The following is a 25389-nucleotide window of genomic DNA, read 5'->3' as shown; positions in this document are numbered from 1 at the left end:
AGGGGGTCGGCCGCTAGGGAAACGCCTAACGAGTTTTACAACATTAACGCCATGTATCAACTGTTACTAACATATCTCCTTATGATAAGAAAATGTCAATTCTCACATATCAAGGTGTAAGTATATACATATCAACATTTTCTCAAATACTAATCGAATATATGTTATTATTATGAACATTAATTTGTTTTATTTTTCTTTTATAGGGTTTTGCTATACCAAGTGTGTTTTAACACTTTGCTACAAAGAAAGTATGCCTTTAAAATAGATACAAAGGAATACAATATTTTGGATAAAAGGCAATAAACTTTAATATTGCAAAGTATTTTGATGATTCATTCATAATGAATTGTTTGGAAAAAAAAAGTTTAACACCTACTTGGTAATATTTTTATTTTAAAACTTATGAGATTTATTTTATTTGAATTATAGTTTTATCTTTTTTTTATTACTTGAAAGGTTGAGATTTCTGAACAAAACCTTATTAGTTTGTCTTTATTTTACATGTTTTATTTTCCGGTTAAACGATTTTCTTAAACTTTGCTTTCATATTTATATAGTTTGTCTTTACAATGACCAAACTTTTTTCATGATTTAAAATATCTCATCGCCGCACGGTTTTATAACCGCGTTTCAATGTTTGATACTTCGCATTTAAAATATTTTTATTGGCTTACTAATATATGTTTACGAATTTGTGTTGGTAACGCTAATACTAACCGAATTTATACGAGTTTGCAGCTGTAATGTGTCGGTTTTTAAGTTCTACATATGATAATTTGTTGTATTTGGCATTGACTGGTTTATTTTTTTTTTGTTTAGTTTCAATGCCGAAACTTGATACAGACTGGCTTCGCGTCGACTTGCAGCGAGTTTATGGTTTAACATTTTTAGTTATGTTTTTTTTTGTTCGATTTAACAGTCCCGTCGCGAAGCGCGGGGTCGTAAAACCTAGTTATTATAATTTTTTTCAAGGAAATTATATCATTTAATGGTGAGAATAGCATAACTCCTATTTCAATTGGTGACACAAACCGTCAAAGTTGTCCACCATCCAATTTAAGAGGAATCTTTGAGATATCTATGATATTAATGCTGTTGCTGCAAATTCAACTAATAAATCCAAGGGAAAACAGGTTGTGTGTGACGTTTCTTAAGATAACAACAATCTCTTAATTCCAAAGAAGAAAAAATATACGTGTTGTCATGTGTTTAAAAACAATATTTGTGTTTCTTTTATTTTTGAGGTTTCCGGTCATGTTTTACCGCTAATACATCTACGTTTGTGGTTTTTATTTATTTATTATGTTTGATGATTGGTTGTTTGGTTGATATGACATTAGAGAAGTGTAATGGTTTATGAATAATAGTATATGGTTTGCTACGTTTGCAATAATAAAAGAAAATTTTTGTTTGTTTTATTTTGAATTTACCCATAATGTTTTGCAGGTAAACACATTTACGTCGGTAGTTGTTTTATTATTATTATTATTATTATTATTATTATGTTTGATTGGTTGGTTTGACATTTGACAAGTTTTAATTATGGTTTATGGTTTGCAATGATAAACTTTGTTATTTTTGTTTTGAAATTATCAAAAGATTTGTTTGCTTTATATTTCTTTTATTTTTTTCTCTCAACCCGTGTGCTACACGGGTTCTAACCTAGTATATTATAAAACTTGGGTAAACTTTTGTAAAAACCAAATCTTAAGTCATAAATCAACAAAGCTTAAATTGTTAAAAGATTTAAAAGCATTACTTGATGAAATCTCTCAAGAATACTACAACATGAATATGTTATGAATCCAGAAAGATTTAATAACATTAAACATAACATTTGATAGTAAATACTTAAAAGGTAAAATGATTTTTATGACTCAAAACTAAATACTATAAAAATCACATAAGTATTAAAGTTGGTAGAAAATTAAAACAAAATAGTTTGCAAAAATCAAAAATAATCTTCGAATGATTCTTCTTACACCAAGTCTTTAATGTGATCTGTGACATTCGTTATATTCGGGTCTCGAGTTATATTCGTTTGGTAAACTTTTATTATGTAACCCGAATCAACATTTTTTAGAACCTTATTTAATTATTACATAATATTATTATAGACCTCGATCATCAATAAATCGATGTTAGTCATATTATAGTGCCGTAAAGAAAAACATAAAGGGTTCAAACTGATTTTCGTAAAGTTGTTATAAGTTTTAAGAACCTTTAAACTCATTTTAAACCTTGATTGAAACTTAAGGGGGATGTTATATATATATATATATATAAAGCCTAAAGCCTTAACCCTAACCCATTACATTCAGCCGCCACGCCCTCCCCTAGCCGTTTTTCGGCCACCTCGAACTTCCGGCGAGAATCCGGCAACGACGATCTCCGGCCACCCTCCCCCCCCAAACAACTCCGACACCACCTCTCTTTCCATCTCTCGGTTTCTCCGGTAACGCCATCACCCTCAGCTACCCTCCCCTTCCCTCTCCGGTCGCTTTTTCGGCGACCGGAAAACTGGCTCTGTCACTCTCTCTCTCTCTCTCTCTCTCTCTCTCTCTCCGTCTCTCTCTCTCTCTCCGCCTCTTCTCTCCCTCTGGTTTGTTATTTTCCGCCGCGCCTCCGGCGGCCGGAATCGGCTCCGGCGACCCCTTGTTTCCTCATCTCCGGCTTCGAATTCAGGTATCGATAGGTTATGTGTGACTTTCAGTTTAACTGTAAATTAATCGAGCTAATCGGATCTGGGTTTTAATTTATTTTGGGGATGATGATGTTTAAGTGTAAGGTTTAAAACTAACTTTTCCTAAATCCTAACAATATGATTGTCTGAAGCAGTTGGTTGGTGCGTGTGCATTTAAACTTGAGGTCACGAGTTCGATCCCCTCCGTGACCAACTTTGGTTTGTTTTTGTTAACAAAGTACTCAAGTTAATATTACTATTTTTATTAACATTATATTTGTTATCTAGATTTTATTATTATTATTATTATTATTATTATCATTAACAAGATAATTTATATTATTATTATTATTATTATTATTATTATTATTATTATTATTATCACTAACAAAACAATTATTATTGTTGGGTGCAGATTTTTATCCTCGGGATTCGTTATGATTCAGGGATTCCGAGCTATCCTATCGATGCGAATATTCTGAAGATGGTATTTAACTAATTCAATTGTCCTATATTATTTTTGTTTGTTTTGCAGAAAAGACCACGTGTTAAATATGCTAATATGAACGTGGGTTTGCAACAGCTAGTGCTTAAACTTCGTCAACTCAAACGTGAGCAGCAATGGATCATGGAAGACTTAGTCTGGGGTTTATTCCGGATTTCTCGGAATTTCAGTTGTACTCTTTTGTTATTTAAACGAGCTGATAGATACGACTAGAAGACACACTTCACTTGTTTAGCTACTAGCAATTATTGTATCACTTAGCACACGATCTTTTATCAGCTCCACCAGTTGTAACCACCTTTTTGTTATTAATAAAAGTGACGGTGATGGTTTTCACCGTCCGGGGTTTTTTTGTGCCAAAGATCCACACAATCAAGGGTTTTTTCCCTCGAAATAAAATCATCGTGTTCACTTTGTTTTCAATCAAGCACTCTACCTCACGTACTAATTTGATCAAAAGTTACTTTGTTAATTTTTGACCGAAACAATTTGGCGCCCACCGTGGGGCAAACGATGCTCTGATCATTATCAACTCTCAAATTAAACCCTACTCTCAACATCCACAACATGTCTTCCCAACCGAAAATTGTTTCTTCTTCTGTCGCGGCTTCGGATTCCTCTGTGAGGCTTTCTATGCCTCCTCCTCCTACTGGTTGTATCCCGAAGAAACCTGACAACACTCAGAAGAAACCTGCTACTCCCGTGTTCTCGGGATCAAGGCCGTCTTCCCAAGATCCCATCATGGTGTCCAACAACGACCTGCTGTCTCTTTATAGACGGTTACAGAAACAGATGGATCGCCAGAATAAGACCAACCAGATGATTGTGAATGAACTGGAAGATATGAGGAAGGCCAAAAAGGCGGTGGAAGAATTTACATCACTAATCCCGAGATCTCTGGATTTCACTCCTCCAGGATCTTCAGGATTGGTGCGTCCGGAGTCTGCCATGGCGTACAACCCTGGATCCTCATCATTCCAACAGTCTGGATCCTCAGGATTGTTCCATCAGGTGGGATCCTCAGGATTGTCCCACCAGACGGGATCCTTATGTCTTTATCAGCAGGTGTTATCCTCAGGATTGTCGCAGCAGGGAGGACTCTCAGGATCGCTTCAACAGTCTGGATCCTCAGGATTGTCCCACCATACGAGATCCTTAGGTCTTTATCATCAGGCGTTATCCTCAGGATTTCAGCAACAAGCAGGATTCTCAGGAGTGCCTCCATCAGGGTCCTTCAATCCTCAGCAGCCATTTGCTCAAACTCAGTAGTTTGCAGGGTCCTCTGAGGTGCACCAGGGAGACTTCATCCCGATGCAGGCTAACTCTTCGGCCACCCCATTTGTCACTCCAGGAGACACTACGTTTGGGAATGCAAGCTACAACACCCAGACCGCTCCTCAGAATTTTAATCAGGGTAACACCTTCAATACAATTCCCGTTAATGCTAATCAAGGATTTTTGCAGGATGCAGGCATAAGTTCAAGTTTAGCCCGGAAATTACAGAAGCTCAAGGACATGATATCAAATGTTCCTGGTGTAATCCGTCCCATAGCTGAAGTTCCCACTGATAGTCACAGAATATCCCGATTTGTACCATCAATCGGTGACGTACAGATCCCCAAACGGTTTCAAACCCCAAATATGAAACTGTATGATGGTTCAACGGATCCTGAGGAACACGTTGCGCAGTATAGAGAGCGTATGGAGATCAACCCAATCCCTATGGAAATCAAGGAAGCATGTCTTTGCAAGGGGTTTGGGTCTATCTTGACTGGAGCAGCCATGAAATGGCTACTGAGTATTCCTCCTAATACTATCACTTCCTTTTCTCATTTAATTAACTTATTCAATAACCAGTTTTCTTGCAGTAGAACATTTGAGAAAATAATAGGTGATCTTTATAGGGTTACCCAGAATCCTGGGGAATCATTGAGAGATTTTATTACCAAGTTTAGAAAGGAGTCATTGTAGATTCCAAATCTAAATCCTGTTTCGACAGTGGAAGCTCTTAAGTTGGTGTTAGAGAAAAACTCCTCTTTCTATGATGATCTTGTTATGACTCAATGCAGGTCATTAGATGAAGCAAGAAGCAGAGCTCTGAGGTTTATCAGGCTAGAAGACGATAAGAAAAACTTTAAAAAGGTCGATATCCCAAAGTATGATCAGAAAAACAGGAAAGCCGAATCCCCGGGAAAATCGTATTGATCAAAACCTTACTATAAGCCTGAAAACCCCAGGATTAATGCAGTAGATGACGAAGATGGTGAAGAATATCCTAAAATATCTTAATATTGTTTTTCTATTGATATTGGTAGATTAATGTGTGCCATGCAGGATTTAGGTGAAAAAGCCAGGTGGTCAAGGAAGTTGGAGAAACAAGGAACCTACAAAGACAAATAAAATGGTGCGCCTTCCACAAAGATTTTGGGCACTTGACTGAAGATTGCATTGCACTCAGAAGGGAGATTAGCTATCTTCTCAGCAAAGGCCACTTGAAAGAGCTACTTGGCCGGAAGAAGGGAAAGGAGCAAAATTTTAAAAATATTCCTGAAAAGGCGACTCCTCCACCAACAGATGCAAGAACAATCATGTTCATATCCGGAGGATCTGACATCTGTGGAACCTCTTATTCTGGTGCAAAAAAGAAATGTTGATCAAAGAAAATTAGAAGTGGCTGACAGACCAAAAAAGACATCTATTCTCACTCAAACAAAGACCATGACCTTCGATGAAAGCGATAGAGTCGACATTCAGGATCCTCACCATGATAGTTTGGTAATAACATTATATGTGGCTAACCATTATGTGCGCAGGATCCTCGTAGATGGTGGAAGCTCTGTCAAAATAATTAAACTAGATGTGCTGAGAAAGATGAATATTCCTGAGGATGAGATCGTTCCCAGTTCCTCAGTATTGGTTGGATTCAGAGGAGAGACTAAGAGCACTATTGGGGAAATAAAACTCCCAGTATACGTCGAAGGGGTAAATAAAATACAAACATTTTGTGTTATTGACTGTTAGTCTTGTTGTAATATTATATTAGGCAGGCCCTGGATACACGACATGAAAGCAGTCCCCTCAACTTATCACCAATGTGTGAAACTCCCAAGTCCGTGGGGAGTTATCAAAATCATCAGCGATCAACAAGATGCAAAGAATTGCTACACCTCTTCTATGAAGTGCACTGCCAAATCCCAGCATGCGTAGCAATTACAGAAGCCAGCACGAGCCGTAATGGAGGCCAGGGAACAAGAAATTAAAGAAGTACTTCCTTATCCCGAGGATCCTGAAGTCAAAGTGCTGATAGGAACTAGAATTCCTGAGGATATTGAGTCAAAATTGCTTGATTTCCTCAAGTTAAGACTGTCAACATTTGCATGGAAACATGAAGATATGACAGGTATATCCAAAGATACTATAACACATAAACTTGGAATTGATAATTCTTTCAGTCCAATCCATCAAAAGAGAAGAAAGTTTGCACCTGAAAGAAACATAATCATTCAAGAAGAAGTAGAAAGACTCTTGAAGGCCAAAATGATTAGGGAAGTTCAATATCCTCGATGGTTAGCAAAGTGGTGGTTGTACAAAAAAAGAATGGAAAATGGAGGGTTTGTGTGGATTTCACAGACTTGAATAAGGCTTGTCCTAGGGATCCATTCCCTCTACCACACATAGATTCAAAGGTAGACGCTACAGCTGGCCACGAGATGCTGACATTTATGGACACATCCTCAGGATTTCAGTAAATCCAAATGGAGCCCTCAAATCAAGAAGACACAGCCTTCATGACTCCCACAGGTATTTATTGTTATATTGCTATGCCCTTTGGACCTAGAAATGCAGGTGCAACCTATCAGAGGTTAGTTAATATGATGTTCAAAGAGCAACTGGGGGACACGATGGAAGTTTATATCGATGGTATGGTGGTGAAGTCCAAAAAGGCTGAGGATCACCTACAGGATCTCAAGACTTCATTTGATATCCTCGACAAATATAACATGAAGCTGAACCCTGCAAAGTGTCATTTCGGAGTAAAGGCTGGCAAATTCTTGGGATACATGGTCACCAAAAGGGGGATATAGGCGAGTCTAGAGCAGATACAAGTTATCCTGAATCTGAAATCCCCAACATCAGTCAAGGATGTTCAAAGGCTAACTGGCAGGATAGCGACACTCAACAGATTCATATCCAAATCCTCAGAAAAGTGCAAAGAATTTTATGATATCCTGAGGAAAAATAAGAAGTTCGAATGGACCGGTAAGCATGAGGAAGCTTTGATGTCCTTAAAAACTTATCTTTCCTCTGCTCCTCTACTGGTAAAACCCGAAGAAGGTGAACCTCTATCTCTATATCTAGCTGTATCAAATAATGTTGTGAGTGCAGTTTTAGCCAAGGATCTAGAAGGTCAACAGCATCCCATCTATTATGTAAGTAAAAGTCTATTGAATGCTGAAACCAGGTATTCTTATCTTGAGAAATTAATTTTAGCACTTATTATGGCATCTTCTAAACTTAGAGACTATTTTGAAACTCATCATATTCTTGTTAAAACTAATTACACTATTAAGTCTGTTTTGAGAAAACCAGAAATCTCAGGTAGGATGGCAAAATGGGCTGTGAAGCTGAGTGCATACGATATAGCATATGAACCTGGGACTGCCATCAAATCCCAGGCATTAGCAGACTTTGTGGCTGATTTCACCAGTGAACTTAAAGAAAAGACAAACTTGGAAGTCCAACAACTTGAAGAAACCAAAGATAAGTGGACTCTATACACTGATGGTGCTTCAAATGTTAGAGGAATAGGTTTTGGGATCCTGCTGAAATCGCCACAGGGGGACATTATACCTCAATCCATATCCTGCGGATTTCAAGCCACAAATAATGAGGCAGAATATGAAGCTTTGATAGCAGGATTACAACTAGCATTCGACATGAAAATCAGGTTTATTCAAGTATATGTTGATTCATTATTATTAACTAATCATTTTAATGGTTCATATACTGTTAGAGGAGAAAAACTAATGAAATATCTAGAGCTAGTAAAAAAACTAGCAAAGTGTTTCGAAATGTTTGTTATTTCACAGGTACCTAGAGAGGAGAATGTTGAAGCAGACGCCCTAGCATATTTAGCTTCATCCTTCAGGATACCGGAAGGTGTCAAGATTCCTATCATACATATCCTGAGCCCAGCAATAGGAGAGCAATGTGTCAATGAAATATCAGAAGATGATGAAGATATGAGAGTCAAGAATCCTGAGGATAATGAAAATTCTTGGATTACCCCGATCAGGAGATATATTCAGGATGGACTTATCCCCAAGGATGAAAACCCAAGAGCATTTCGCACGAAGGTAATCCCATATACTATAATGAATTATATATTATACAGAAAATCTTTTGCAGGACCATATCTTAGGTGCTTGGAGAAGGCAGAAGCTCAAGAAGTTCTTCAGGATATCCATGAAGGAGACTGTGAGAATCACACAGGGGGCAGAGCACTATTCTCCAAAATCCTGAGGACAGGATACTTCTGGCCAACGATGAAGAGGGATGCTATGAATTATTCTCAGAAATGTGATGCATGCCAGAGACATAGCAACATTTTGCACCAGCCGGCAGAACCATTGTATCCTGTTATATCCCCTTGGCCTTTCATGAAGTGAGGTATGGATATTGTAGGGAAACTACCTAGAGCTCCAGGAGGAAAAGTCTTTATGCTGGCCATGACGGATTATTTCTCGAAGTGGATTGAAGCGGAAGCTTTTGTTCAAGTCAGAGAGAAAGAAGTTATCTCATTCATCAAGCGCAATATCCTGACAAGATTTGGAATCCCGGCAGAAATAGTGTGTGACAATGGCTCGCAGTTCATTGGCAAGAGAACCACCAACTTCTGTGCCAGTTGGGGAATCAAGATGATCACCTCAACACTTGTCCATCCTCAGGCTAATGGTCAGGCTGAGTCAAGCAACAAAATCATTATCAATAACCTGAAGAAAAAGTTGGGGTCTAAGAAGGGAAAGTGGGCCGAGAAACTACCTTTGTTCTTTGGGCAGATAGGACCACTTCAAAGAGTGCTACTGGTCAGACTCCTTTCTCATTGGTATTTGGAGCTGAAGCAGTTATCCCGACAGAGATGGTTATCCCTACAGCTAGAATCAGTCATCAGAATCCCGAAGATAATATTCAAAGTCTACTTGAAGATCTAGATGCAGTAGAAGAGCTCAGGGATTTAGCGAAGATCAGAATGGCCTCTTATTAGCAGAAGATAGCAAAGTCCTACAACAAGAATATCAGGGTTCGTAGATTTCAAGAAGGGGATTTAGTTCTCTGAAAAGTTTTCCAGAATACTACAAATCCTGCGGATGGAAAGCTCGCACCAAAATGGGAAGGTCCTTACTTGATTGAGTCAAAAGCAGGAAAGGGGGCATACAGATTGTCTACTTTGGATGGTGACTTATTACCAAAGGCTTGGAACGCTATCCACCTCATAAAATATTTTATGTAAGACTTCTATCCCCAAGATAATTGCTATCATGAGAAATTTAACAGTGATGTTAAACAACTAAGGTATGTATTCAAATCCACATTTTTATTCATTTTCAATATTATTAGTCTATTATCATGTTACTGACTTAAGCATCGGAGGGGTGTTAGCAAGGCTAACACCCACCCCTAACCTAGATTTGAGTGTTTTGTAGCCTGAAGACATGTGGAATCCCCACATGGAATGAAGTTGGTTTGGGTCTTGTCGCCAGTTTATTTGGGCCTTGTCGCCAGTTTCTTTGGGCCTTGCCGCCAGTTAAGGTATTATTCAATGCCTTCTAAGGTTTAAGGGGTTTTCACCTCTTCTTAAGATCGCCTATAACGCACGTTTATTCGGCCGTAGTTCGAGAGACGGCGCCAGCACATGAAATATAGTGACTTGTTACCTTGTTATCCTCAGTTATTGGTTTGAATCTCAAGTTTATGGTAGACGTACCATTTCCTAAGGCTTAAGGGGTTTTCACCTCTTCTAAGGGCCTTGTCGCCAGTTTATTCCTAAGGTTTAAGGAGTTTTCACCTATTCTAAGGGCCTTGTTGCCAGTTTATTCCTAAGGTTTAAGGGGTTTTCACCTCTTCTAAGGGCCTTGTCGCCAGTTTGTTTAGGCCTTATCGCCGGTTTGTTTAGGCCTTGTCGCCGGTTTGTTTGAGCCTTGTCGCCAGTTTGTTTAGGCCTTGTCGCCAATTTGTTTGGGCCTTGTCGCCAGAATTTCTGAAATTATTTTCAGGATAATGTTAATATTGCAGGTCTATCAATGTATCCTTATGATTGGAGGAGCATCTTGAAAAGTAATCTTATTACTAGGATGAAATGGTCTATACATCATCAGAGTTAGTTGCTATACGATTCTGGTATGATTTCATGTTTGTCAATATCTTATATTACATATTACTTGTCTTATTTATGAGATGAATTTTATGACTTGGTATTGGTTTATTGACTTAAACTTAAACTATTATTAAAAAATTCCATTTATAATAGATTCAATTTTTTTCTCTAAAGAATTTAATAACACAAACAGGGATAAAATATCAACACAAGTCATAAAATGTTGTTATGCTAATATTTAAGTGCAGGATAAGATGATTCAGGTTTCACTCAAAACAAGAGCCCATCCACCTAAACCATCAAATTGTTCAAAAACAGGAAATAAAAGTTAGTTTGGGCTTCGTCCTCAACCAGGATCCCTCCACCCAAACTATTATCCTAAGCATGTTATATTATCCTTACACAACCAAAATAAAAATTGTTCAAACAACCATCAGAAACACATTAAAACAACTTGGAAACAAGGTTCAAACCTTGTCACCTTCACCATGATCACCCTCCTTCTTCTTCGACTCCGTCACCTCACTAGCCTTAGTTTCCTTCATCTCCTCACTAGCATCTGTCTCCTTGATCACCTCAGAAGTATCTGCCACATCAGATTCTTCAACCTTCTCACCCCTCAGCATCTTCAGCTTCTTCCTCCAAGCCGCAGAATTCCAGGAACCCATCACATAGCCCTTCGCTTACACCTCCTCTGACATCTTGAGCATTGACTCCAGGATACTAGTGGCTGCAGATTTCTTGGCCTCTTCAATGAACTCAGTCTTCTCCAACTCAAATGAAGTTCTAAGGTCCACAATCCCTTTGTCATTCTTTTTGAGAAGCTTTTTCTTTATGTCAGCAGCATTTAGAAGATCGGCAATCTCGTCCTCAGCCTCATTCAGAGCCAATTCAACGTCTTGAGATCTCTGATGGTAACCTTCAGTTTTCTGTTATCCCCAAATTAACATAAGTTTTCCTGCAGATTACTATTTTCAGGATAAACAAAGATACTTACTGCTCCAAGAAAGTTGGCGAGAGCTTGCAACTTCTCTACAGCATCGGTAGTGCTCATGTCGGCAAAGCGCTCAGTTTCAGCTGAAGTGGTGGCCTTCCTTTTCTTCTGGGCAGCGCTCTTTTGACGAGTTGTTGGAACCCTTACTTTCGGAGAGAGGGTCTTGGAGTGTTCTTGTTTCACCATGGTCCTGTCCTCGATGAGATCGTACAGGTCAACTAAGCTGAAGGAAGACTTTGTCTTCAGCATCTCTACACAATGATCTATCAAGTTATTCTCAAGAAAGTGCAATCCTAAGTATTTTATGAAATACCCAAGATACTTACCTATAGACCTGCTTTCAAGAGACTTCGCAGCGGTCACGCTTGTTTTCCCTGTTTCTTCTTCTAACCAGAATTCCCTATCTTCTGCTGGGATTTTGAACAACACCTTGAGCCTTCGATTCCTATCTTTCCTGTACCTTATTATATCCTCAAACACAACTGCAAAAAAGAAGCCGTATTAATACAAACTATTTGCAAAAATAAATTCTATCCTAAGAATTTCCTACCCTTGTGAACCCATTTAACTGGCAAGCTTACTCCATCGGGAATAGAGTCACGACGAACGAAAAGAATTTTTTTCTTCCAATCGGGGTCACTACCGGACACCTTGGGAACCATGTAAAGGCGGCTGGATTTGGATTGAAGGCAATAGCGGTAAGATCCGTGTGTACGGAGGTTATAGGTTGCGGCTATCTCAGGGACACCTATGGACAGTTCGTGGGTTTTATTCAATCGATATACTGTAGCTAAGACTCTCCACACCATTTGCATGACTTGGGAGTAAGAGAAACCGATGACATCAAAGAATTCCTTAATGAGCGGAGAAAATGGATACGAAAGGCCGATCGAAAAGGGGTAATGGAAAAAGCAAACCCAGGTTTTAGAAGAGAAGTCAGCTTTGACTTTAGGGTCATATGGTCTAATGATGGCCTCGGCGGGTAATAAGCCTGAATCTTTCAGAAACCTAATGTCGAGATCTTTAAAAAGACACTGGTCTTCATCAGTGGCAGGGATGTAACCCTGGTCGACGAAATCTTCTGAGGTTACGAATGAGTAAGGATTAGGCGAACGAGGGGTTCTTTTTCTCATTGTTGATCGAATTCAAAGCTTCAGAAAAATTAAGAGACAAGAGAAAGAGGAACTGACCTGATTATGAACCGGTGGAGAGATTATTATTTTGAGATTGGGAAATGGCTTGATTATAACCTAAAATGACGGTTATAGGGTCCCCTCAATCCGCGTGCATGTCCTTTCAAATAACAGAAGATATTTTTACTTTTTTGAAATTTGAAATTTTTACAGCTGTCACGCGCTATCTCTAAAAATTGGGGGCAATTGTTGGGTGCAGATTTTTTATCCTCGGGATTCGTTATGATAAAGGGATTTCGAGCTATCCTATCGATGCGAATATTCTGAGGATGGTATTTGACTAATTCAATTGTCCTATATTATTTTTGTTTGTTTTACAGATAAGACCACGTGTTAAATATGCTAATATGAACGTGGGTTTGCAATGACTAGTGCTTAAACTTCGTCAACTCAAACGTGGGCAGCAATGGATCATGGAAGACTTAGTCTAGGGTTTATTCCGGATTTCTCGGAATTTCAGTTGTACTCTTTTGTTATTTAAACGAGCTGATAGATACGACTAGAAGACACACTTCACTTGTTTAGCTACTAGCAACTATTGTATCATTTAGCACACGATCATTTATCAGCTACACTAGTTGTAACCACCTTTTTGATATTAATAAAAGTGACGGTGATAGTTTTCACCGTTCGGGGTTTTTTGTGCCGGAGATCCACACGATCAAGGGTTTTTTTCCTCGAAATCAAATCATCGTGTTCACTTTGTTTTCAATCAAGCACTCTATCTCACGTACTAATTTTATCAAAAGTTACCTAGTTAATTTTTGACGGAAACAATTATTATCATTATTTTCATAATTAATAGATTATTATTATTATTATTATCATTTTTATTATGATTATTAAGTAATATTATTAAATTCTATTATTGTTAATATTATCCACTTGTTTTATTGAACCGAAACCAATGTCGGGCCTAGTTGCCATTTAACGTCATCGTTACTCGAATTATATTTTTATCACTAATACTATTATTATTAAAATGTTATAAGTATTAGTTATTATCTTTAATATGGCGCATATAATTATTATTATAATAATTATTATTATTAGTAAAATTTATAAACCTATTATTAACGTATTCAACAACAAAATTATTATTATACTTATTACTATTATTAGTTGTAGCAACAATTCTCGATTGGTAGTATAGTTATATATTATTATCATCATTATCTTATATATCTGTATATGTATATATATATATAACATATTTTAAAATTATTATTATCATTTCTATCTTTATCATTAATAATATCGTTATAAGCTTTATTATCAATTCATTTTTATAAAACTGAGCTCTTGATTTAAACCCGTCTTGTTTCTGTTTAATATTGGTTTAGTTATTTAAAAGCCCAATAAAATAATAATATTTTATTTTAATTATCAATTAAGTATGAGTCCTTAATCGTTAACAAATTAACCGGTAACCTGATTAACAACCGAACCTTCCCGTTCAATGTTTCAAATGTAGTTTCAACTAAAGTTCAAGTTCATTAATATATTATTTATTCGTTTTCATTTAGTTTTCAAGTCGGATTCGTTCGTTTCATTCGCAAGCTTTCTAAATTTCGATCATTTATTATTTCTCGATTCATCAATCGAGGTGAGTACATTTCATCCCCCGTTTTTCCCTTTTATGTTTTGGGGGTAGCATGCATACTTATTCAAAACAAGAATGATTTATTATACACTTTTCTCAAACCACAAACTTTAGGGTGTATGATACTTAGAATACTTGCTCTTTTGTGTGTTATATGCCTTATACCAACATCACCATCATCTTCACCGCCATCTCCATCTCCAACAACGTCTTCACCATCATCTCAAATCATCATCTTCCCTTAACCATGGATCTCATCTTCATCACAAATTCTCATCTCTTCATATCCATCCTTCTTTCATCACTGGGACTGTCACCGCCACCACCGACCTTAACAAAACCCCAGCACCGTCACCACCACATCTCAGTCACCGTCACCACCGGAGATTTTGGGATTTAGTGTGTCAAATTTTAGATTTTGCTCTTACACACCAGGTGTTTTTGTTATTGTCTCAGAGAAAAAAAAAATTTGACTTAATTGTCGGTGTTATTGGGTTCAGGCTCCTTATTCGTATTTCGGAAAAATCGATTTTCCGGCAACCAAACTAGGGTTCCGGCGAGGTCTCTCTTTGTTGTTGTAAATTTGATTTAAGATTATTGGTGAACATGAAGATGGATGGATTTTCGGGTTTAGATTTTAGGGTTGTTCACTAATCTTGAAGATAGGATGATGATGATGAAGATGAAGATAGAAAGGTAAAAAGGTCATTTCAACAATTTTTAACGGGTCAAAGCAAAGTCAACTAACGAAATGGGGCATACTGAGCCCGCCGGAAAACTCCAATGGTTCAACACGCGCAATTTAAGAATCAATTGTTCAAACTGCGCCCACCCATATTACACAGGAAGGCAAATCATAAATTTTTCTATTTATTATTAGTATACGCAAATGTTTTCCTATATATAAGTTCATACATACTATTCAAGCTCTCTAGTTTTCAATAATATCAGTTAATATTTGCTATCTAGATACAATTTATAGCAATTATCTTTATAGTTGGTGTTAGAATAGTCTTCATTATAATCTCTTTTATCGTACTTCCAAACATAGTTATTCGATAATATATCATACTTAAAGGATGCCACTGGAGCATTCACATATGATTCTCATATCAACCTCATCCCTATAATTTAGAGAGATCTCTTTTATAAGATTTTAAATTGAAATAATGATCAACTTTATGAACCCACTTAAAGTATTCACATTGAAACATGTGTACCCCTATAATTAACAAAAAGATGCATTTAAATCTAAACTTTATGCAAAAATTAAAAACTCCACACCTCATATTCTCAATATCTATATCTATTCAATGAAATAATTTTATCTTTATCAATTTTGCTATCTTTTTAGTTTTCAATATTTTATATATTACAAGTAATTTAAAATTTAGAGCCCAACAAAATTTAGGATTACAAAACATGTACGGTTTTATTTCCACTTGGTTGTGCCTCCTTCGGTTGGGTTATCACTATCAACTCATTCTTGGGCCGTACCCACGTGTATCCTTCTCAAAATACTTAAAGCGTACCCAATTATGTACTTTTGACATTTACTTTAGAGCATTATTATGATATTTTATATTAATTTATTTATAAAGGTTTTATAACTCTGAGTGTATTTTTGACGTGTGTTTTAATCATTATTAATTGAAATGTAGGTAATCCAACGGTAATCATGCCATGTTGTATATGAATCAATTAGATATAAAAACAAATTATCCGAAGAGACAAGACATGCAACTTTTAATTCATTTGGATATGTAGGGGACTATAATCGGTTGGATTATGATTAATGACGGAATCAGGAATTTTTTTATCTGTTCAAGACTTTTTGGTGTTTGAATTTTCTCATGCATCAAGGTCTTTGAGCCCGATTGGATACGGTCAGATTTGATTATTTGAAAATCAAAATCAAAGAAAAATGTATGGACAAGTAAAATCACGAAGATTTTCCTATTTAGGTCGGACGCCAGATCATGTTGTCATTCGTCATGAGGTCTGGATTGAAGTGTCGCTAGGGCTAGAGCCGCTGGATTGAAGTGTCGTGGGTTGATTACAGAAGCTCGATGTAGTTGATTGTTTTTTTTAATTAAATTTATGTTTAGGTATTGTGTGTTAGCATGATATCAAGTAGTTTAATACCGAATCACAAACATGTTCAAATTAAAACAAATTAAACCACAAATCACATTTAACAATTCGGTCTTGGCTAAATACCAAACAAAAAACGGAATTTGTATTCAATTACAGAAACGTGTTAATATATTAGACGTTTGTACCAAACTACATCATTGTTTAGCCTGCTTTTATTTGATTTTATTGTAAAACTAGTTTATTGTGGATAATATCTAACCTATTCAAAATCCAATTCAATTTATTACCTCCCAAATTTAGATTCAATCTATCAAAAACGTTAATTTAGGGGGTGTTTGAGATTCCTTATTTTAGCCTCCTTATGAATTATAACTTCTCCAAAAAGTCATAAGACGTTTTCAATGTTGAGAGAGAAATAAGTCATAAGTTACTTTTATAACTTATGACTTATAACAGTAAGTTATAAGAAGGCTAAAATAAAGAATCCCAAACACTCCCTTATGAAAATGTAGAATGTATGTTACTAATAATACCTCGTACGTAATAATTTACTATAAGAGGAAAGTGATTCCTAGATTTTGAAACTTACAAAATCATGGATTAGGGTTTTTACAGAACCAACAAAAACCCTGGAAATAACCAATAATATGACATCTACCACTACCGTAATTCTGATTAAATTCCTGAAAAATAAAATATTTTTCCATGTTATAATACCATTTTCTTGATGCTACATGTACCATTTCACCATTACAAAACTACCCCACAAAATCATGAACCAACTGACCTCCATACCGCTGCCGAAGCTGTTGTTCGTGTTGTTGTAGCTGTTGCACTTGTTCTGCGTTCTGTCTGAGTCCTAACGTGAGTGAAACAGGCCCCATTCCACCGGCCTCGAATGTGGTTCGTGGGTAGGGCATGATGTTTGTAAAGGACCGGTCCATGGTGGGTTCGGGAATATGGTAATCGGACCTTGACCGTTTCTCATGGTCCCATAGTTGCTCATTTTGACTGTTGACCATGGTCAGGGTTTCAGAAGTCCTTAAACCATCGGCTTGTTGCTTGTTCGTCAATGAGCCTATGTCCATGTGGCTAGTGTCTTGACCGTCGGTTGGAGGGTTGTTCGAGTTCGAGTTTGCTAAGCCTTTTATTTCAAGGGTGTGGATTTCTTCAACCATAGGCTTCCATATGCGCACTCTCGCGTTTATGAACCAGTTCGAAACCTAATTCAACAGCCATGAAATGTATATTATATTGAACTCGAAACAAATTGTGATGCCCCAGGATCACATGCCTAGTTATGGTGTCCCTGGATCACGCTTCTAGCTCTAAGTGATTTGCATTTGTCGGCTCAAACAGATTCAATTTTTTTGGATTTTTGAAAACCGTTTATTTTCGGTTTTCACGATTGTTTTGTTTTTTTTTTGGTTTTGTCATTTGGGCTTAAAACTATCTGGGAGAAAAAATGTCCCAAACAATTGAATTTGAGCTTATAACCTTTTGTTGATATATGATTAATTGATTATTATAAGTTTGAATCATAAGTTTTTTGGCGTCATCATTTATTATTTTCGTTCTTGTATAAATTACTCAACATTGAAAAGTAAAAATTATAATCCATAACTTCAATAACAAAAATTGATTATCTCGGGTTTACAGTTCCAATTCAGTAATGAACGCCGGATATCTTTTTTCGATTTTCCGTACATGCAAAACCGAAATGGAAACCTGCTTTTTGAAAAAAACATAAAACCAAACAGTCAATTTTCATTCTCTTATTTCACTTTCATGCATACCCCTGGTTCTAGCAATATTAAATGCTTAAACATGAGCATATCCATATCAATAAATAATGATTGAATAGATGAATCTTGTGCATACAAATCAATGTTTTTATTTAATGATAAGGGGGCACACTTGTTACTCAACCAATAAAATAATATGTTGATAACCACAGTAACTGCATAACACGTTGAAAATAATGCATTTACATAACCATGTTTATCACATTTAAAGTAAATTGTAAAATTGCATTATGTGACCTTGAGATTTCTCGACATATTATTGGTTTTAAAATGTTTAAAGCAAATTGTAAAATTGCATTATGCAACCTTGAGATTTCTCAACATATTATTGGTTTTATAATGAACGTTGGCATAGAGGTTAGAGTTCTAACCTGATTTCTAGTTTAATCCAGTTTGAGTAGCCAACATATGCTTGTCCGCATCCGAAGGATACCTAAACAAAATCGAATTTCAAAAGAGTTACATCATATAAACATAAATGTAAATTACATCATATAAATAAAAAGCATAGAGCATTACGGGTGAAGAAAATGATCGAAGAGCCAAGCCTTTAGAACCGCGACTGCACGTTCAGGAAGACCACGTTGAGGCCGCCATATCGGTTGTTGGTTCGCATAAGATCCCATTCCGCCACTAGATTTCCCGTGTCTTTGAAGGCTATGATCCATCGACTTCAATTGAGATAACGAATCGTTTGCATTATTAGCATCAGAAGTTCTACTTGGAGAACACAAATCCTCAAACGTTTTCTTCATTTGTGTGAGTTGCTCAGAAATCGCATTCTTCACAAAGTGAAACTGTCGAGAAACCGACTTCAAAGCCAACGACACGAATGGTGTCGCTGAAGTAAGTCCCGCGACTGTTTCAAAAGACGAAATCACCATTTGCATTTGTTGATGATATTGTCTGTACCTTCTGCATACCTTTAAGAAACATAGTAACAAACAACATTAACATAAAACATTTGAAGGTAAAAAAAATAAATAACTAAACGGTCACTAAACGTTAGTTTTAGTGACAGTGATCAGTGGGAAGACTGTCGCTGTTTGGATTATAGTTGTAATGGGGCGGGAAAACATAGCATGTGAAACCTCAATTATGAAAGGATTAAGGACTTTAATAGTGACGAGATAGTGGGGTAACTACAGTTTAAAGTAGGCTTAATTATATATATTGGTTGGTTTATAAGAGTTTTCAACTTGCTTTATTTTGGACCATCAATTTCAAATATCTATAAACAAATATTATTAATTAATCAATCATTTATTTAATAGATCATATTATCAAAATATGATAAATTGAATCCGAATAAATAAACATTACCTAAAATATTACTTTTTTATAGAAAAAAATCGATCTAATTATTTGAAAGTAACTTGCTATAATCACAAAACACCTTTAAATCAAGAACATTTTGAGCTAATTATTGCACAAGTTTACTAGTTATTATAGAAAGTTTATTTTGCTAATCCAAAATATGATCCAATAGCCAAAAAATGAAACATACTTCAATTGTAACTTGACCGATAACACGTATAACTTCTACTTTTGTTAAGGATAATCCCACTCTAACTGAAAAATAACCCGTGTGCACCATTGCACTTAACTTTTATTCAAGTTGTTTCAAAACAATTTACAACAATTTCATTAGGATAAAAACAACCCATTGTTCATACGCCTTCAAAGCTAGTGGAATTGCTCATTGCAACGAAAATTAAAGTTAGAAATGTCACAGGACACGTTATAACAAGTATGGATTATTATTAGTCAATCGATCATAGTTTGGATTATAAAGATGAAATTAACTAATCAAGATTAATAGATAATAATACCTCTTCTTGCATATACAATAACTTGGCTTTCTTATGATGAAACTCCGGCCTATACGATTCCGAAAGCGAAACATGATCATTCGAACCGTAACCAGTCAATGACGAAGCACCCGAATCACCCGAAACCCGACTCATTTCTTCCTCAAGAATCTTTCTCGTATTATCACACGCTTGAACCAAATCTTGACCTCCAACTATACAACTATCACTCAACAACTCTTGTGCAGGCTTCAAATACTTCGAGTTCTTAAGAATCGTCGCGTAACCCGTAAACGGACCCAACGGCCCAACGTTGCTCCGGTGTGCAAAAGATGACATATCCATCAACTGTTTCGGGTGGTCCGAACCCGTTGGAAACTCATGTTTGGCTTGAGGAACTGATGATGATAATGATAAGGATAACCCTTGTGTAAACCCTAACTGATCTGAACCGCTCATCCAGTTTTGTGATGATCCAACGGTGGCGGATGTCACAACTTCTTGTAGTGTGTTTGGGTAATTAATATTATACGGTGGTGGTGGTGCACAGGCAAACGCCGTAAGCTCTACACTGCTTGTTTGCACATAAGTTTGATCAATGTTCATGGAACCACCACCACCAACAACAACGTTTTTGTTGTTCCAGTGATCATTGCCTGCTTGCATCTGTGTTTGATTTTGATCCATCAGTTTACACGAACCCGAAACCGAACCCGAATGATCTTGTTCGGTGAAAGTGTGACTTGGAGGTAGCGTAAGGACAATGATTGCAAAGGTGATAATTAAGTGCAGTTAGCTTTTTAGACTTCAAGAGTAACCTAGATATTTAACGGCGTTAAGATTTGACGGCGGATGTTGGATAGCGGAGTTGACGGGAGTTGGAGGATAAGGAAGTGACCCTAGTCGGCCACTTAATTACGGAAAGGCCATTTGGTTAAATACTTAATACCAGTATACTACTACCTGTCTGTGTGTTTGTGGAGGCCACAAGGATTTGACGTCCATTAATTGGATGTACCCGAATCTCTACTTCGATATTGTTTTCTCCTCCACCATACAAAATGTTGGACGCCTTTACAACATTTATTTCTTTACCTTGGTTGCTTGCTTTTTTAAAAAAATCAATATATCTGATTGATTAAGTTTTCTTTTTAGTTTCTTCATTTCTTGTTACATATATACAAAGTTATGTCTATGGAAATCCAACTTATATATCTTTAAATGTAATCCATGAACGACTTCTTCAAAATCAACTCCTTCGTTAAAATTGAGTTTGTTGCCTCGGATTCATCTTTATAGGCTGAATTTGACGAAACTTAGTTTTTGTCTCCAGTATATGTTTGTAAAAATATTCAAGTTGGCATAAACTTCAGTTCACAAACCCTGGCAAACTTCTTTAATACATCGATCCTACATATATCATATGTGTAATTTACTTTAAAAATAGACAGTTTGATTTTTTAGTTGATAAATAAAAATAAAATCTATGTATATATACCTAACCCTAAATATATCACGTTAATTTGTTAAGTTTTAGTTTTGAAGTTGGGGCTTTAACAACTTATCTCATGAAAGCATTTCCTTTTTTTTCAGCATTAAAATATATAAACTGAATCGGATTAACACACATAATGATTATCATATATTGATAAAAGGTTTGTAGTTTATTTTTGTTACTACTTCGATCTATCTTCATACAATCAAATAAAAAAAATAAATTATTATTATTATTATTATTAAAGATACTACAAATATTTAAAATATATAAGATGTCACCATAATTATCTATAATATATATATATATATATATAAACGAAAACATAAAAATCATACGTGTCGCGATTTGGTCGCTCCCCATTTTTTTGGAGTCACCGGATTTGCTTAATTTTTAAATTGAGGCTTCTCATGCATTTGACCCGAATTTACGGGTATGAACTTTATCAAACCTAGATATTTCTTAAACGAGTCATAACATCTCATTAAATTAAAAACTAATCTCATCAAATATTTGATATAAAAATCCTATAAAGTAGGGATATACCAAAAAATAATATATGATTTATTTAACAAAATATATATGATTTAATAATTAATAAACCAATTTTATAGTTAAAAAAATAAACGGGTCTTGAGTCTTATCAAACTCATATAGTTTTTGAGCTGGGTTATAACATCTCATTTATTTGTGAAACAATTTATCAAGCCATAAGTATATTATTAACTTTCTTATAAAAAAATAAAAATTTAAAAAATAAATAAATAATAGAAACAAATACTATAAAACAACCTCGTAATACGGGGATAAAACTAGTTTAATTATATTTGTTAAGTATATATATTAAAGCATTAAAGCATCATTATCATATTAATCGTTAAAAGCTATTTTTATGGTATAATGGTATAAAATACTAACCTTAATGATGAAAAAGATTCAACCTTTAGCCATAGTTCCACTAAAAGTCGATTCCCTCAAATAAGAACTTATCCCATAAGATCAGATGTTTTACACCTTTAAGGTGAACAAGTGCATGATTCATCCAATTATAGAGTTAAAAAGAGAAACTATAAACTAAAATAAAATACAAAATACACACACATATATGGGGCGAATCTTCATTGGGGCCAGGGGTGGACCGGGCCCCCCTGTTTTTTTGCGCAATAATGTAAATTTACTCATTTTCGACTGAAAAATTTTATACATAGTGCAAGTTTAGCCTTTTTTGGCCGAAAATTTGAGTCCCCCCCACTCGTTTGTGAAATTTTGTATATATTTTGAGCTCCCCCCCCCCCCCCCCCCGGTGCCTCATTCCAAACTTCGTCACTATATATATATATATATATATATATATATATATATATATATATATATATATATATATATAGGGGAGAGATATTTTGAGAACCATGTTGAGTTTTAAGAACTTAAGAACTCAATTCTATGCCACACATTTAATTAAATGGATTGAAATATGTGGTTGAGATTAAATTTGACAAAAAAAACAAAGTAGGAGAGAGAATAAATATATGTGGTTACACTAATTTTTACGTCCGTTACACATGTGTAAAAAGTCGACTCGGTGCGTAAAAAATTCTGTAATTTTTTTACGTGTATGTAACTTACATATATACGCATGTTTAAAAAAATTCGAAAAAAAATCGTTACACTGAGTTCTTTCGAGTTCTTAAAACTCAAAGGGGTTCTTAATTGAAATCTCCCCTATATATATATATATATATAAACTTTGAGTAGGTATATGTGTGTGTGGTGGTGGTGGTGGTGGTGGTGTGGGGTGGGGGAACTATTTTTTGGGTTTAGTTATGAACCGTAACAAACATAGTCGATAGTCCGATATTGACAAAATTCGTGTTGAGTTGCCGCTGCAACAATCGTGTTTTACCAACTGAATAAACATTGTTATAAATATGTTAATTTGTTTTTCGTATCATATGTTATATGAGTGTTATGGGTGGTTACTAATTTGTGTTTTGGGTTTAATGTTTGTAACGGTACAAATCTAACCGCTATCAAGCAAATTTGTGTTCGTCGCCGCAACACGACGAGTTTGCTACCTAGTTAATTGTAATATCCCTTTTTAACATCTATGTGTTAGGTATTCAATTGTTTATGAGATATACTATAGTATTTCCACTTAACATCTATCTAGATGCTTTTCATAAGTGATAGTCCCTAGCAAAAATTAGGGGGGGAAATGTAAGAGTTGTTGAAGGGGTAATCATTATCCATTTAATGAAATTTTGAAGGGTGATCACCATATTAGCTAGTGAGATGTTGAAAGGTGATCACTATTCTATTAGTGATATTATAAAAGGTGATCGATACCTATTTAGAGAAGATATTAAAGGAACTATCACTACCCAATTAGCGAGACGATGTAATAACGATCACTAGCGTGAGTGAAAATACTCTTAGTGAAGCTAAACTTTTAATTGATACGAACGAGTGGATTATGATGAGTTAGTTAACACTCTCCTAACAATTATAAATCTTTGTCTTTTCTTTTACTCTTGAGTTTAAACTTATAAATTATCAAGTTCCCTTTGGTTTACTCTTTGAGTTTGATTTTAATAAACTTATAAAATCATCAAAAGCTTTTATAAGAAATATATATTTAACAATTGAAGATTTTAAAATTTTGTTACTAAATTTTAAAACATATTCACCCCATATGTACGTGAAAGTTTCTTTTTCGATCAAACGGGTCCTAATTTCTAGTAAGACGATCTTTGTGTTTCCTTTTGTTTACTCTTAAATTTTAAACTTACAAAACTAACTAGAAAAAAAAAAGTAAAGATTTTAAGAAGTTGTTCCTAAATTTTAAAACATACACTACACCCCATGTGGCATTTTTCAAATGGAACCAAATTTTTAATAGGAGGATCGCCTTGATTTGTGTTTAAGAGTTTTCTTTATGCACACATTTAAAAAATTTGTGGTTCGTAACTCGCTCAATAAAAGTTTGAATAAAACTAGCTAAGAAAACTCGATTTGAATTGACCTAAATCGGGTTGACTCGTTTCTGTAACCAAACTGAGCTTGATCCATACTCGGCTCGGGTTATGGCTCGAGCCTATGCTTGTTTAACTTCAAGCTCAGCCTCGAGCCAAGCCAAGTTTCCTCGTTTAATTTCTAGCTCGAGTTCGAACCCACCATAGCTTGACTTGGGCTCGACTCATGGTCAGTCCAAGTTGGAACCACACCTTCAAGAGATGGGATTTTAACCCTAGTGAGTCTTCCTGAGATGGGATTTTAACCTTCCATACTGATTTTAACGCTAATGGTCGGATTCACCCTGGAATACCATAAAGAAGGAAACTCACGTGGGAAAACCCTCTTTATTTAGGGCTAGACTCATGCAGGGGCATAGCCAGCCTTAGGGGAATGGGTTCGGCCAAACCCGTACAAAATTTTGTTTTAGTGTTATATATTAGTGTATTTTGACATCGAACCCGTAGAAATTTCAACATTGAACCCGTAGAAAACCCAAATATAAGTGGTAAACAGTCGGTCTTTTATCCCTAAAAAATTTTCGAACCCGTTGGAAAAAATTTCTAGCTACGCTACTGGACTCATGGTCAGTCCAAGTTGGAACCACACCTTCAATACCCTAATGAGTCTTCTTAAGATGGGATTTTAACCGTCCATACTGATTTTAACGCTAATGGTCAGATTCACCCTGGAACACCATAAAGAAGGAAACTCACGTGAGAAAACCCTCTTTATTTAGGTTTTGAATCTGAGACCTTAATTAAATCTCATGCCTTAACAATCATTGAATCAAATAACAACTACTAAATAAAT

General features: G+C 35.7%; 1 pseudogene across 1 annotated transcript; it reads right to left on the bottom strand.

The window, feature by feature from the left end:
• Positions 1 to 16950: 16950 nt before the first annotated feature.
• Positions 16951 to 20756, bottom strand: LOC143533537 (BEL1-like homeodomain protein 8; annotated as a pseudogene). Its single transcript, XR_013135374.1, has 5 exons — positions 20091 to 20756; positions 18778 to 19181; positions 18630 to 18691; positions 17241 to 17676; positions 16951 to 17136 (listed from the first exon to the last, which is right to left on the bottom strand). The product of XR_013135374.1 is annotated as a BEL1-like homeodomain protein 8 (transcript).
• Positions 20757 to 25389: the final 4633 nt, after the last annotated feature.

This window comes from Bidens hawaiensis, unplaced genomic scaffold (assembly GCF_021521415.1).
Source record: "Bidens hawaiensis isolate Kalapana, Puna unplaced genomic scaffold, B.hawaiensis_p1.1 tig00009774_1, whole genome shotgun sequence".
Lineage (NCBI taxonomy): Eukaryota > Viridiplantae > Streptophyta > Magnoliopsida > Asterales > Asteraceae > Bidens > Bidens hawaiensis.
The sequence above is the reverse complement of the archived record's forward strand: the minus strand, read 5'-3'. Positions and strand labels throughout refer to the sequence as shown.